The sequence below is a fragment of the Camelus ferus genome, chromosome 15, assembly GCF_009834535.1.
Source record: "Camelus ferus isolate YT-003-E chromosome 15, BCGSAC_Cfer_1.0, whole genome shotgun sequence".
NCBI lineage: Eukaryota > Metazoa > Chordata > Mammalia > Artiodactyla > Camelidae > Camelus > Camelus ferus.
The window spans coordinates 47,340,720-47,356,212 of NC_045710.1; the positions used below are offsets into that span (position 1 = coordinate 47,340,720).

Here is a 15,493-nt window from a genome sequence, read left to right on the forward strand (position 1 = left end):
ACTGGGACAGACCAAGTGTATAAAAGCAGTTTTGAAACATATTGGAAAAAACTGAACATGGATTTGCTATTAGATGAGATTACATAATTACCGTTAATTTTCATAGGTGTGACAATGGTATTGTAGTTATATTTTTAAAGTCATTATTTCTTAGAGATACACACTGAAGTATTTATGGATAAATGATACATGGGATTTGCTTGAAAATACTCCACCCCCCCCCCAAAAAAAAGTGTGTGTGGTGGATGATGGCTGAGTGATAAGTACATGGGGTCTGTTACACTGTCCTCTTCACCTCTGTGAATATATAAAACATTTCATAAGAAAACAGGTTGTTATAGTAGCTATATGCCACTGAGACCTCACTACTGACTAGAACCGGCAGCTCAGCCCCTTGGGGTGACACCTTGCCCCAGATGACAAGTGTTAGTGACCACAGGAAAGCAAGCCAACTCAATGAGTAACTAATTGCACCAGAAGGTTTTTCTTCCTGTCAAGTAAGACACTGGTTCTCAAACTTGGCTGCATACTGGAATCACCTGGAGTTTTGTGGGGTTTTTTTTTAAATTGATGCCTAATTTAATTGTTTGAGGGCATGTTCTGGGTTTATGGAATTTTCGTAGTTCCCCAGGTAGTTCTAATGTCCAGCAAACTCTGAGAATCAGGGTTCCAGGAACCTAACAGGGTCGTTCACAGAAAAGTCATGGGTTAAGGGTGAGAGGACGGGGTGGCTGGCCACTCTCTGCTCGAGTCTACCTGTGACCCCTTAGTCTAATCAGTCGTCTCTCCAGGGCCCGGAAGTCTGGGGTCTGGGTCAAGCTTCCCTGAATTACTGATGCAATCAAGGACGACACTAACACTATAGTAAAAACCAGAGACTTGGCAAATAGATGCAAACAATTAAAACCAGAAGCTTGGCTTACTTTAAATCCAGAAGAGAAAGGACCTGTTAGCAATATCAGGGCTGTAGTTCACATGGAATGTTCCCTGACTGTTCGCCCTCATCTACCTGAGCATTAAGTACCAGTGTGCATCCTGTGAGGCCAGACTGTATCCGCCACAGAAAAGCTCTTGTTCGAAGAGGCCGATGGGTCTCAGGCAGCTTAATGTGTTACAGCTGCTGAGTGTTGGAGTCCTAAGAGCTGGCCTTACACGAAGCAGGGAGGAAGTGGCAATTGTCCTCTTGGAGTGCGAGCCTCACCTCACAGAGGGACTGGGGGTATTTTCCTGCAACAGGTGGCATGTTCTGATGTATAACCGGGGGCCTATGCCCACATTCCTCGGGCAATGGGGTTAATTCTGGTGTCGTTCTCAGGGCCCTGCGAGAGGTAAGAGAGGCTTGCATCTGTGAAGGCTCCTCATACAGGGAACCCCTCTGACCTGCCCTCACAACCACCCTAAAGTGTTACTGTGTCCCCACTTTTCAGATGACAGAAGTGAGGCCCAGGCAAGAAGCCTCATTATAACACCATAGTCAACACAATAGAGAGCAGAGCTGGAGTTTGACCAGCCGAGTTCCAAAGCCCCACGTTCTTTCCACAGCCACGTCCTCCAAGATAAGCTGGACGTGCTACCTCTCACTTCCCCCCGTAGGAAATAATCCAAAGGTTGCTGGTGGCCCAGCCTTCCTGGATGTCCCTATTAGTCATCATGAGCCTGAAGATACAAAACCCTTGAACTTTCTTCCCTCATTCACGGGGACACGCATTTGTCCTCCACCCCAGGTGAGCCCCAGCTGAGGGCCACTTTCCAGCCACTTCGGGGTCCATGGACTCCAGAAGGAGGAGTCCTCACATGCCCAGCTTTAAAGTCCTAGCTGAGGATACCAACTCGAGAGCCCTTCCCTAGACTACATACACACACACTCACTCTCACACCCCTCCAGATTTGAATTCTGTGTATCACAAGGGGTAAACAGACCTGGAATGCAAGTCAACCTAGGGCCAAAGCCAGATTTTAGCCTCTAACTCCTTGTTTGTTTTGGGTTTTTTGGGGGGAGGGTAATTAGGTTTGTTTGTTTGTTTGTTTTAATGGAGGTACTGGGAATTGAACCCAGGACCTCCTACATGGTAGGAATGCAGTCTACCACTGAGCTATACCCGCCCCTGGCCTCTGCTCCTTGGATGTGGGAAACCACCTGCTACGAGCCCCATCCGCAGCTACGCAAGTCCAAATGCAAGGCCAACTCAGCAGGTACTTTTAATAGAGTCGGTGTGTTAAGACTAAGTTTTGCCCCCTCCAAACATAACCTTCAATATAAATAAATGAATAATTTTAAAAAAATAAAAAATAAGTGAAAGGAGTTTTAAAAAAGAATGAAAATATTTAAAAGTAAAAATAAATAAATAAAAATACTGCCTACTTTCCCTCAAACCCCTGCCTATAAAGTTTATGTCCAAGGAGACTGCTAATTTTCCAAAGATGCTATCTCAAGTGAAAGCTGCCTGGAAGCCTTCTTCTGGAACTGCCTTCAAGGCTAGTCTTATAATAAATGAGCCGGCCATTGAAATTAAAAACAAACAAAGTCAATCCTTACTTTTCAGTTAAGCACCATTTTGTAACTTAGATTGGATCCATCCCCAAAGCTTATTCTCAAACTTAGTTCTGGTGAACTTAAGGCCATTTCCAAACTTAAAATCTACCTTTAGAAATACTATCACCATCTTTTTTTCTTTTTTCTTCTAAAGAGTTCCAAAAAGGCTTCTGAAAATGTTTCAAGCAAATGCCTGGGAGATGGAGATGTGCGTGGAGGTGCCCAAGGTGAAGTCACAGCTTTGAAAGATACAACACTCAAGTACAAAGGTACATACTACTCAGCTACAAAGGTATGTGCTCTGATACCTTTGCCTTGAAACAACAAGGAACTCAAAGCCATGTGATCGTATCCTGCAGTGCAGTTATGTGACGATCATCCATCATGCCGCATGAAATGGCATTAGTAATAATCGTGATAAAATGTTAGTGGACATTGACCTGATGAGCCAGGTACACTATGCCTTTACGTGTGCTCTTTCCATCTCACAGCCTTTATCTGAGACAGGGTCTACGAATATCCTCATTTTACAGCTCGGGAAACTGCCACCCAGAGAATGCAGAAGCCAACCCATGAAGCCATTGAGTGGTAGAATTAAAAGAGCAGTTTGACTCCTGAGCACACAGTTCTCAACCCCAAGGCTCACTTCCAAACCACGCCAGGTAAGCCAGCCAGCTGTGGAGCTGCCCTTTCTGCACCAACACCACAGCTGCATGGCCCTCTGGAGAGGCTAATGGAACACCTTTTGAGACGGCCCTGGACCCTCCACCACCACAACACGTGGGATGAATGTTCTGCAGCACGTAGCATTTCGAAAGCCAGGTGAGAGGGTGTCCTCCCTGCAAAGCTCAAAAGCACCAACAGGACTCGATTCTCAGCTCGGCTGGTTCAGCAACCCAGGACTGAACCCTCCCCCCGTGTCCTGTCCCAGCCTGTACTGGCAACATGTGGATTGCAAACAAATGCTCATGCAGAATGGAGCAATATGTACAGGGGCTGGTCTGGGCAGCGCCGAGTGACACCCTATGGTTAAACACTCGGATCTGGAGTCACACAGTCCAAGCTGCACTCCTGGCCCCGTCGATTTCTAGCTCTGAGTTCTCAGGCAACATATTTCATCTTTCTAAACTGCATGTTCTCCATCTGCAAAGTGGAGAAACGATGGCACCTACTCGGGGTATCTCAAAGTTTGTGATGTCAATGAACTGTCACATGTATTGAAGTACATCGCACAGAGCAAGCACTTAATAAATGCTGGTTCTCTAGTCGATTATTCCAGCAAAGGTTCAGTATAGATGGACAGCAGTGTGGACCAAAGGTGTCAAAATGACAGCGTGCCTCGGTGCAGTGCTGTTCTGGTGGCTCATGACAGAACCCCCCAGGCCCCCTGCCCAGAATAGGTGCCCAAGTGGAGAAATTTCACAGTGTCATATCCTTTGATAAATGATACCTACACAATCCATCAGGTTCTTCCTGGCCCTCTGACATCAACATGAAACTCCTCCTTGTAACAGGGAATTATTTGGGGTTTTCAAACACCAGTGGAATTTCCCTGATTTTTTTCCTGAAAGGTCAGCCTGACATTAGGAGGTTGGTTGTGGTTCTGTACTTCTCAAAGCAGGCGCTTCCTAAGCTTCACATCCACTTTGTGTTTTCCCAAGATAAGTTCACACTTGAATAACCACTCCAAAGGCGGTGGGGGGTGGGGGAGGGGGCGTGACAGACCTGGGGGTTGGTCTGAAACAACGGCTCCCCAGGCCTATCTGGGTAGTTCCTGGGTTGGCAGCTCCTGGAGCCTGACCTGGGGCAGAAGAACAATCTAAACAAGGGAACAAAACAAAACAATAAGCACCCTGGACCCCACCATCTCTACAGGTCCCATGCTGACAGAGGGGAAGAGTTCTGAATCTGAGGGGAAAAGAAAGGCTTTTGCGAAGGAAGCTAAGAAAAAAAATGAAGCCAGGAGGGGGGCTTTTTAAAAATTCCTTCTGCTGCTTACTAAGTTATTAACTCTGCCTACAAGTCGGCTGTCCGTCCCACCGCCCTCTGCGGTCTATGGTAAAGGCTGGGTCACCCCTCAGCCTGGCCACCAGGGAGAGGAGCCTCTGGGACTTGTATTTGCCTCCAAGCCATGAATGGCAGCTGACCTCACAGCACCGTCCCAGAGAAATGTAACCTAAGCCCCATAGGCTTTGTCTAGTAGTCACATTAAAAAAGTAATAAAAGCAAGGCCAAACTAGTTAGAATAAGATAGATGACATAATCCAGTATATCTAAAACATTTTCATTTCAACAAGTAATCAAGATGAAAGAATTGCTCACGGGAAATTTCACATTCTTTTTCTGGGTACTAAGGCTTCAAAATCCGACGTGTATTTTATGCTTACGGCCCATGTCAGTTAGCACCAGCCTCGCTGCAAGCGCACGGCAGACCAGGTGGCCAGCAGCTAAGGTATTGGGCAGCGTGGGTCTAGAGCAGCGGGTCATCCCCAATCCAGTCACCTGAACCGCCAAGGGGGAGGAGTGGTGCCTGGTGCAAAATGCGACATCCCAGCCCCACCTCGGAAGGCCTCAGTGAGAGGCAGCTGGCTCCCCTCCAAATTCCGCTGCGGCACAAGCTGCCACCCACGCAGCCCGGTCCCCGCGGCCTCTCTGTAAGAGTCATGCAAGAAGGCACACGTTTAAAATATACCCGCCGGCCTGCTGGCTTGGGATTCATAAGCACAGAAAGGAGGAGACCAAGAAAGGTTCCCAGGGGCAGGTGGACTCACTGGGCCGATGAGTAAGCTGCCCACACCTCCTGAACCAAGCTGGTCCGTTTGCCTATCGGGTTTGAACTTGACCCAAGCTTCAACATGGCTCTTCTCTTTCTCTTTGTGCACAGCGATCAGTACCATGTACACCTTGTCTGTGAAAGGAAGCAGGAAGGTGGGGACCCTGTTTATAGTAGGAAGATTATGGACAAATTATGGTCCAGTGAGGGGTATGTTGAATACAAGGGGGCAGAGACATTTCTGGAGACCTTATTCCCCTGTGGCTATTCGTCGGGCATTTAAAATTTTCTCCAGTAGGGCCCTCTGCAGCTGTCACTTAATCCCCCTAGGACTCTGGCCAGAAAGAAGTCACCTTTAACCTGGAGGAGGTGGGCTGAGCATGCTCCTCAAAACCCACTGCAGGTCCCAGCCTCACCTGGGCTTCCCGTGTGCTGGGATAAGCCTTTCTGCGTTAGCCTTACTTGCTGGGGTGCTTAAATTGACCTCTTTCAAAGGAAAGAGCCTGACACACTAGTGTGGAAAAGTTCTCTTATCATTTGGAGAAAATAATTTAGGGCTGGGTAGATAAACATGTACAGGAAATACTTCTATAGAGGTCCTGATCCTCTGAAGATTAATAACCCACGGAACTGGAGACCAGCCTCAAACTCGGAGGAAATAGGCAAGTTATAAAAACAGGAAGAACGGGAAGTTTATTTTTGGATGAATATTTGTTCTAGTGAAGCTCTCGATCCTGACAAAAACCTTGATCTGCAGGTCGTTTGCTGCAGCGGAGCAGCTGCAGTGCGTGTTTCCACAAGCTGTCCCACCAGAGATTTCCGGGTCTTTCTGGAAAGGCCTCGCCCCACTCCTGCAAAACATCTGCCTCACTGCCACTGCTCAGGGCCCCCTTCCTCCTGCATTCCTGCCGGTGAGTGGACTCTCCAACCCAGCTAGAAATTTCAGCTATTGCCACCAGCCCTCTCTGCCTTTGTCCCCAGGGCCCGAGGCCGGCCCATCTCCCCCAGGTGCGTGCACAGTAGCTCTTGGCTTCTGCCACATCCATTCCTGCATGATTTGATCAGCCTTCCTCCACAGACTGCCAGCCTCCCTCTCCAGTTCACCTTCCATGGCTCCCCACTGCTCCAAGGGGAAAAGCCAAATCTTCTCCAGTGTGACAGACAGAGCTCTACACCATCTGGTCCAATCCACCCTTACAGCCCTAACTCCATATGCAGGACTGGCTATGTGATTTGCAGGGCCCTGTGCAAAAGGAAAATAATTTGTGGGACACTTTGTTCCAAAATTAAGAATTTCAGGATGACGAGAGCAGAGCATGAATCCAGGCACAATGGGGCCCCTCTAGGCTGAGGCCCTGTGTGATGGCACAGGCTGCACACCCATGAGGTAGGCCCCCACCGTACACCTCCCTGAGAGCAACCCCAGAAGCAGCGAATGCTACCACCACCAGGAACCTCTCTCACCTCTCCTCACCTTCACTGAAACTCATCCCTCCCCTCAAAGATTTCAAGACAAGGCAATGGGCCTCCATCCTCTCAGGCGGCCCATTCAGATGCCCCTTCCACTGAGCTCCTGGGCCTGGTTTATAGTATGGTTATTTATTTACCTGTCTCTCTACCACACCTTTATGAGACCAAGAGGCCCAGGGCTCCAGGTTTATTGCTTAGTCATTTCTGTACCCTCCCCTCCCATTGTTCCAGAACAAAACTTAGTACACATTAGGTCCGCTATAAATTTCTACTCAATGGCCACCAGGAATATTGTGCTCCACCTCTAACCGCCACTTACAAAGCCTCCTATGACCTTGCCAAGTGACCCATTAAAGGAATGATTTTAAAAAATTCCCTGGAGATCTTGCTTTTACATAAGAGATGCCCAGGTCCTCCGGAGACAGAATCCCACGATGAGTTTGAGGGCGTCCGAACAGGAACTCCCATTAAACACCATTATGAAACCTACTGGCCAGACACCAAGGCTGCGCATGTTGACTTTGGCAGTGGCTTCTCAGGTGGCCCAGCTGGCACAGGGGTGGAAATCTCACCACCTTTCCAGCTGCTGCCAGCACAGTGAGGGGCGTGGTGGAGGGACGGGAAACAGGAGAGCCAGCATTACCTTCCTCCCTTCCTCTGTGGCACAGGGGTGGGTGGAGCCCCGAGAAGACAGTGAGGCATGTTTAATTCAGTGCCCTACCAACTGCCACTGGGAAGTAGGTTAAAGACAAGAACCCTGGGTTTTCACCTAGAAACTTTAAAGCATGTCTCATTTCCCTTGACATGATGAACTTCTCAGGGAAAATGCTTGTGGGAACTTAAGTTCCTTTTGAGCAAAGCAGCAGAATGAAGTAGGGAGCAGGAGAGAGGAACAATGATCACCACTACCTCTTAAATGCAGATCCGCTTTCTAATTCTTTCAGAAGAAGAAAAACATTGGAAATCCCAAAAAGCTTCCTAGACATTCAGGCAAAGTTGATTTTTCCAGCAATTGTCAACTGATCGTGCTCGTGGGAGACGGTGAGGCCAAGAACGGGGGGATGATGTTGGATCAGAAAGTACAGCTACTAACTTTGTGTGCCCTCTGGTACTAGAAGATCTTCAAGGAACCTTCCTCCCCCAATAGGCCATTCAGTAACAGTAACCATAGTAACAGCTGCCGCTATCATTATTAAGCCCAGGTAATCACGGGGTGAGGGCTGGACCAGTTGTTCTCAACCACATCTCTCTTGGCATTGGGACCATCTATACTTTCCTTGTTTACTGGTTCCCCTGCTTATTGTGTAGCTCCCTTTTAAGAATGTAAGGTCACCTCTGCTCACCCAAGGATCAGAACAGTGTTGCCAAACTAGCAAGGTCTTAACATCACCGTGGACTTGGAAAGAAGCTATCTCCATTCTAACAGCCTGGTTCCCATTTTAGAAGGGAAAGAAAAAAATCAAGGAATACACTCAGGGTGTCTAAGGAGGCACGATCCAGGTTTGGGACCCTCTGCTGTCACTGTGTGTTTAGAGCACGTGGTTGTTTCAGGAGCCCCAGGCTCTGCATCCTTTACGAAGGCCCCTGGAGAGACCTGCCTTCCCTGCCACATTTCACCCAGCAAACATTTCCCAAGTAGAGCTCTTTAAGATACACTTTTTTTTTTTTAAGTTGAAGCTGGTTCTAATGTTATATAAAATACTTTGTGAAGTATTCAGCAAATACCCTGAATATCTAAAATCCCAAGGTGGGGGCTGGGGTGCTCTTCCACTACAACAGGGTGGTTTTGCGGGGAGGATCCTAAAATCCCATGCAAAGTGGGTTATGTGGTCGGGACTCAGTCGATGCTGGTTCCCCCAGCAGTCATCCCAGAACACAGGAGACAGGAAGTTCCAAGTGGCCACCAGAACCATCTCCTCCTGAGTCTGTGCTCCAGGCTCTTGGCTGTCCTTTCTGTGTAAGGAACATAGATACTGCTCTCCAGCTATGACCACAGAAAAAGTAGTAAGAACTCCCTCCAACAGAGGCTTCTAAATTTCTTATCTAATAATTTGTAACTCTGATCAATTATTTTCCACACAAAATAACGGCAAGCACATTCAGATCTCAGTGTACTAAACGGACAGCAGCAGCTAAATATATTCAATTCTGATACCAATGAGTGAAAAAATAATACAGAAATCCAAAACATACTGGGTAAATGCTTCCAAGTTATTTCTGAAGTAAAGAGGACTTAGGTTGGAAAGGTTAGGTAATTGTGCACACGTAAACTCCAGAGTGAAGGTACTAAAGCATTTAGTTAAACAAAATCAAAAATATTAAAGTAATCAGTCCTATGCAACACAGAATGAAGAGCTGTTTCCAATTCAGATCTGTCTAGACTATTACCTAAAAATGCAAATTGTAATCTATAACATGTTAGTTTACGTGAAAAGGGAACTTACAAACACTGAAAAACTAGGGAGAACAAATACCTCAAAGTCTCCTTGAGTTGGCCATGAAGCTCCTGTCAAGGTCAGGTTTAGTGCATGACCCAGCCAGAATGAACCAGGCCAGCACCATCCCCATTAGCCGTGTTCAGTCCCTTATTTTAATACACATGTGTGAGGGGATACGGGGGCATTCACCTGAGTCAATCCAGAGCTTGTGAAACTGAATCTGAGCCCTCGAGGCAAGGATCGCATGTCTCCCATTAGGGGCAGGGCCAGAGACATTATCAGTGCCCGACAAACGAGATGGGCAAGGTGATGCCAGCCCAGGGCACCATATGGGCAGGCCGCCCCACCCAGCCATGCAGCGCCTGCCTCCCAGCTAAGGTCTCTGCTCCCATCATTCCTGGGCTGTGCTCTGACTAGCCCAGGCCCATGCCGTGGGTTTGTGACTCCATTTCTGGTGATTTCTCAGGCCCAGAGTGCAGTGAGGACCCGTGGTGAGGGCGACTCGGAGGGCTTGGCCTCCTCCCTGGGGGTTTACTGTGTGCCCTTAGGGGCTGTTATCAGTGGGACAGAAGTCCCTCGGTCCCCTCCAAAGACTCTACCAGCACAGGAGAGGGACCAAAACCAGTGGGGGAAGAGGGGGTGGTAGAAGTGACTCTTCCCCCAAACACACATACATACATACACACACACACACACACACACACACACTCACCCACTCTCCTGCTGGGTTCCTGGTCATTTCCTAGATACCCAATGCAAAGCCCAGACTCTGAGCATGTGGTACCAATATTGTAAATTCATATATTTTTAATACTATATATTCAGATTATTATGCTATAAATTTAATTACATGATCTTTCTCAGTCTAGCTCCTGGCTTACCCATTCTCCTTGGCTTAGAGGTAAACTGCTGTCCTGGGCAGCCACACGAGCCACCAACTCAACCATTACCCACAGGCAGTACAGGTGAATCACCGGGGCAGCTGTCTCTGGCTGGGGAGGGGAGCGGGGGATTCTGCGCTTCTAGCTACTCCCCAGGGATGCTGGCCCCGTGGAGGAAGCTGTGGGTACCAGGCCTCTGGAAATCCTGACTGGACCAGCCTGTCCCCTCCCTCTAGCATCTCAGGACCCATCCCTCTTTTCTCTGAAGGATGAAAAAGGCCCTTTAATCCACCTGGCAATTCTCTCCAGCTCTTACCACAGCAAATGCCTCATTTCCCTTCCAGAAAGGCAGTAATACAAAGATATAGTAGGTCTTTTTTTTTTTTTTTTTTAAAGGAAACATCTTGCCTTGGGAAGCACAGTCTTTTCCTTGAACATTAAACATTCTGAAGACACACTACTTTTACAACTGAGAAAGAATACTTTTGCTACATACTTCCCTCTTACCTCCCCAAAAAAGCGTGTTTAAGGGGAGGGAGGGTGAATCATACTTTTGGACTTTCTGGAGGGAAGAGGATTAAGGAAACACAGATTCTTTGAAAACATTAACACGCAAGATGCAAATTTAAACTTTATTTTAGCTTAAACACCACAGTCCCCATAAAGAAGTTACGTACCTAAAACTTTGTTATTTGTCAAAAAGCAAATTTCTAAGATTTGAAAGCAAAAAAAAAAAAAAAAAAATCTACCCCCACCTCCCTAACCAAACACCTAAAAAGAAATTTAGATTTTGTGTTTCCACCTCAGGGGTGAAGGATGCCAGGGCCCTCTCACTGTTCAATTAACGTGACAAACTGAACAACACGCAACTCCAGCAGAGTTCTGAGCAAGGTACAAGTTCAGGCAATAGCTGAAGGTATTTCTTCCTGGTACAGAAGTGAAGTTGCTCTAACTTGAATGAGGGTTAGGCAGCTCTCCGCCATGCACAAATTTTGAAGGAGCTGGAAATTCTGCAGGAGTAAAACTGCTTTCTAAATTAAAAAAAATTGAAATTCATCTTTATCTGGAAAGCAAGTTTGTTGAAGTGTTTAAAACAGGTAAGCCAGAAGAATAAATACTACATGTGACACACCACCCAGAGGCCACCAGTGCCAACAGAGCAATCACAGGGGTCCTGGCTGGGCAAAGCTGAAGGCGGATATCCTGGTATACATCACCCCCTCCCCACGCTCAGACTCATCTGGAAATCTGCACAGCATCCAGAACCATCATGAAAGATTCCAACACTCACAGCCAAAATCACCTTCAGAGAGGAGGACTACTGATGAGCCAGACTTGACAAAATAAAGGAAAAGGAGAAGTGTTTCCAGAAATAATCAAGGCGGCACCTGGACCCAGCCCTCTGCCACAAGATCATGTGGCAAAACTGAAAGAACTCTATCACCAGAGGCCAGCGCCTCTGCATGGAAATCCCCACGGCAGGCTCCGGATGAGGGGAAGGTGTTTCCTCTGCTGGAAGTCAAAGGCAGCCCTGGCCACAGGTCAGCGGCAGCCCTGGCCATGGCAGGGGCCGGAGTGAAGAAGCACTGAGTTGAATGTGGCCAACTCCGCGGCCTGGTGTGAGCAGTAATGACATAAATACCAGGAAGGGCAGTGACAGGAGTGGCTGCAGAGGGGGATCGCAGATGCAGGGGGTTGCTAACAGCCCAGACCCTGGATCCAGACTGCCTGAGTTAATATCCAGACTCTGCCAAGAGCTGTGGGACCACAGGCAAGTTAATCTCTCTATGCCTCCATAAAGGGGGATGTGATAACAGTACCAACTTCATAGGGCTGGTTGATTAAAGAGCGTTAGCCACCAAATGCATTTAGAAAAATACTGGCCACATGTAAGTATTATTTAAGTGTCTGCATATTTACTTTTTTCTGTGCCTTCAAAAGTGAGCCATATTAATTTTGTCACTAGAAAATCCATTGCTACACAGGTCGCATCAGCTTGTCACTTGTCACCTTATGTATGCCCCTTCCTGACAATGGCACAAACTCATCTCAGTATGTACGCATATATACTAGAGTGATTAACTGTCCAGGGTCGGACTTGCAGTGCTAAAACCATGGCAGTGCCGGGCAAACCTGAACAGCTGGTCACCTTAACATATTCATAGAAGAATAAGTAAGGAAACAAGAGAGTCACGCCTGTAACACCACAGCTAGAGATGACCCCCACTAGGACCTATAGTCTGGAATAGTTCCTTCCAGTCAGTTCTAGGCGAAGTTTGGATTGCGGTATGTAGATACGGAGTTCTGTATCCTGTTCTCACCCAATGCTGTATTCTCTATATTATTAACAAGTCCTTGAGAGTACTGTTTTTTCGAGGCTCGATATTATCTGGTCATATAGATGTTCCACGTGGCTTAACCACTCTCTTGGGCTCTCTTAGCAACCATTTCAACTCACATAACTTCAAAACACCATTGCCCATAAATGGGTTTTCATCTGATTACTATCTTTAAATTTCCAGAAAAGGGATTTTTGGATAGAGATGAACTTAAAAAAAAAAAAATAGTGGTATACATCAGCAAATTGCTTTCCAGAAATGGCACACTAAATTCTACTCCCAACAGCAGTGTATGAAAAATGCCACCTCATCAAGCCATACCAGCATTTAAAAATATTTTTCTATTGATAATTAATAACAGTTAAGAAAAATACTATTGTTTCATTTGCACTACTTTATAAATTTGAGAATAACTGCTGCTTTCACTGCACTACTTTAATAATTTGTGGGGTTAACAATTTTGTTCCATGTTTAGCCAACTATATTTTTCTCTTTTAACCAGCTAGCTTGGCTTTTTTTTTTTTTTTTTTTAATGGAGGTACTAGGGGTTGAACCCAGGACCTCGTGCATGCTAAGTATGTGCTCAACCACTGAGCTATACCCACCCCCCAGCATTTTTTTAAAGTTTTAAGTTGTCTATTTTTCTACCGGTTTTCTTAGTGTCTCTTTTTGTAATTTCCTCAACTCTTCACAGTTTCATATTAACTCTGTATATCACAAGGAAGGCAATTTTTTTTTTTTTTTTTTGCAGTTTTGTCTGTTAAATCTATCCATGGTATCACACAAACCAAAATTTGGAAACTTATCAGTGATTTCCTCTATAACTTCTTCCAATACTTCTGTGTGGACAACCCTTCTTCCCTTAGAGATGAGTTTAATATCCACCTATGTGTTCTTCTAGTTTTTGTTTTTTTTTTTTTAAGTTTTCAGCTTTAAAATATTTACCTCACAGTTTTCAAATAAAATGAGAGGGGAGGCTCTACATTTGAAGGAAATCATAAAACCCAGGGTACAATGGAGTTATGCTGAAATGAGGAAATTGTTAAGAAATTAAATCCGCAGGATACAAACTGGGGATTTGCAGGAGACCTACTCTCAGTAATGAATCAGCTCATTAAAAAGCTGTACTTGACAATGAATAGGATTAATCAGAACGTGCCAGGGACACTCAATCCTCCTCCTTCCCCAACCCTAGCCTTCCTAAGTGTGGTTTTAGTGGATTGTTGGTAGTTGAGGAGAAAGGATGAGGGACGGAAGGAGAGGGCGGCACAAAATGAGAAGTGGGGGCTGGGGTCCATCAGGCCCTTCCGGCCCCAGAACTCAGTGAATGAGAGATTCTACCTGCCACCAAATAACAGGAAATATGGGACTGTGAGGAGCCTGTGAGGAGTTTAAAACAGATCTTTCCTCTGCCTCCTTTTCAAAAGGCAAAAAAGATCATAGAACAAGCGATTTTTCTTATATGAAGTTATTGCCACAGAGATTAAAAACAAGGCAACACCATGTTATTCAAAATAACACTGAGTATAGCATTCAACCACGGCTCAGACGCCTGCAGAGATGCAGTCCTACTGTGGGCCGTGCACTGTGTGGGGAACGCGACACCTCTCCCAGCTTACCCCTCCACCTGGGTCTCTAGCCCCAAATCCAGAGCTGAAGAGTACAGTTTTACTCAATACTTATTTGTTGAATAATCATAGTTTTTTTTTTCCTTTGCAATAATCATAATAGAGGGACTTACCAGACATATAAAAGCTTTTTTGGTGTCTCCTGGTCTGTGGCCCCTTTCTCCAAACAACCATCTCAAATACCCTCTCATACTGGGGGGGGGGGGGGCGGGGGCGGGGCACATGGACTATTCTTTTTGAAGTCATTTATTCATTCATTCATTGTTAATGCCAACTGACAGGCTACTGCTGATCATGGGAGCAGAGAGCCATGGTGCAGCCAGAGGGATCCAGGTTCCAGTCCCAGGTCTGGCACTTTCCAGCTAGGTGACCTTGATAACCTACTTACCTTCCAAACTTGGGCTCCTCATTTCTAAAACGGGTTCAAAACTACACAAGTAAAGACTGTTGTGAGGACAACTAGGAATGTGTGAAAAGTACACAGGCAAGAAAACTGTAAAATGGCCATCAACAGTGCCTGCTACCTGGGGGTGGGGGGGACGCTCCCTGTGTCCTATGCATCTGTGGATCAGATGTCTCCTCAGACGTAAATTTTTTTTTTAACGTCCAGCAAACAATTTAAATTCTCATTTCCTCTCAGGTAGCTAATCTGCTAGAAATTGATCAACCACAGTTCAACAACGGAGCAATTACACATCATTAGGTTCGGAAAGATGATTCCGCAGATGAATCCCTGCTTTTAAAATTCACATCTGGCAAAGTGTGCTGCTTTCAGAGGCCTGTCATGGATGGACGTGGCGGCTGGCGCCCAGCACAGGGCTCTGGTCTGTCAGGAAGCTGCTGTGAACGGACACGGACAGGGCTTAGTGGCCCTTGTTTCAAAGCAGCCTCCGTAAAGCCCCAACCTGAGAATTACCCCTGAGCCACATCTGACTGAGGAACACACACTCTCCAAAGACTGATTCATCATCGCTGTATGTTTCATAGACACTCATTCACCTGACCCCCTTGAACTTGGGAGAGAGAAGCGCAGGCCCCTGGTGCTGACTGAACACCATGGGGACAGGGCTCCTCGGTTCTATCCATTTCTGATATTAAGATTGCTAAGAGCCCTGAGCTGTCTTGCTTATTAGCTCAATTTCCCAGCACATCAAGCCCAGTTCGGACCACAGTGAGACTCAAAGAAGGTGGAAGATAGATATTCAAGACTATCCAGCAGGGTTTTTTTTTCCCCTTTTTATATGAATTTTTTTAAAAAAAATTTTAAACCACTACATTTTCACATGATGCTACTTCCATGTTTTATTTTTGGTAAATGTATGCCCAGTCCTAGTGATGTTTATTCATTTTCTCAACGAGGAAAATGAGACTGCCTCAGATTGGGGCTGACTCCAGCCTGCAAGTGTAAAAGGTACAGAGATGTCCCATGAC

General features: G+C 46.3%; 1 protein-coding gene and 1 non-coding gene across 4 annotated transcripts in view; both read right to left on the minus strand.

Moving 5' to 3' along the window:
- The window catches only part of SPRED2 (sprouty related EVH1 domain containing 2), a 112,444-nt gene that overhangs the window by 61,848 nt on the left and 35,103 nt on the right, over positions 1-15,493 (minus strand). The gene's annotated exons all lie outside the window — the stretch shown is intronic.
- TRNAG-ACC lies at positions 2,032-2,103 on the minus strand. The gene has a single exon. It is a non-coding gene; the product is annotated as a tRNA-Gly (tRNA).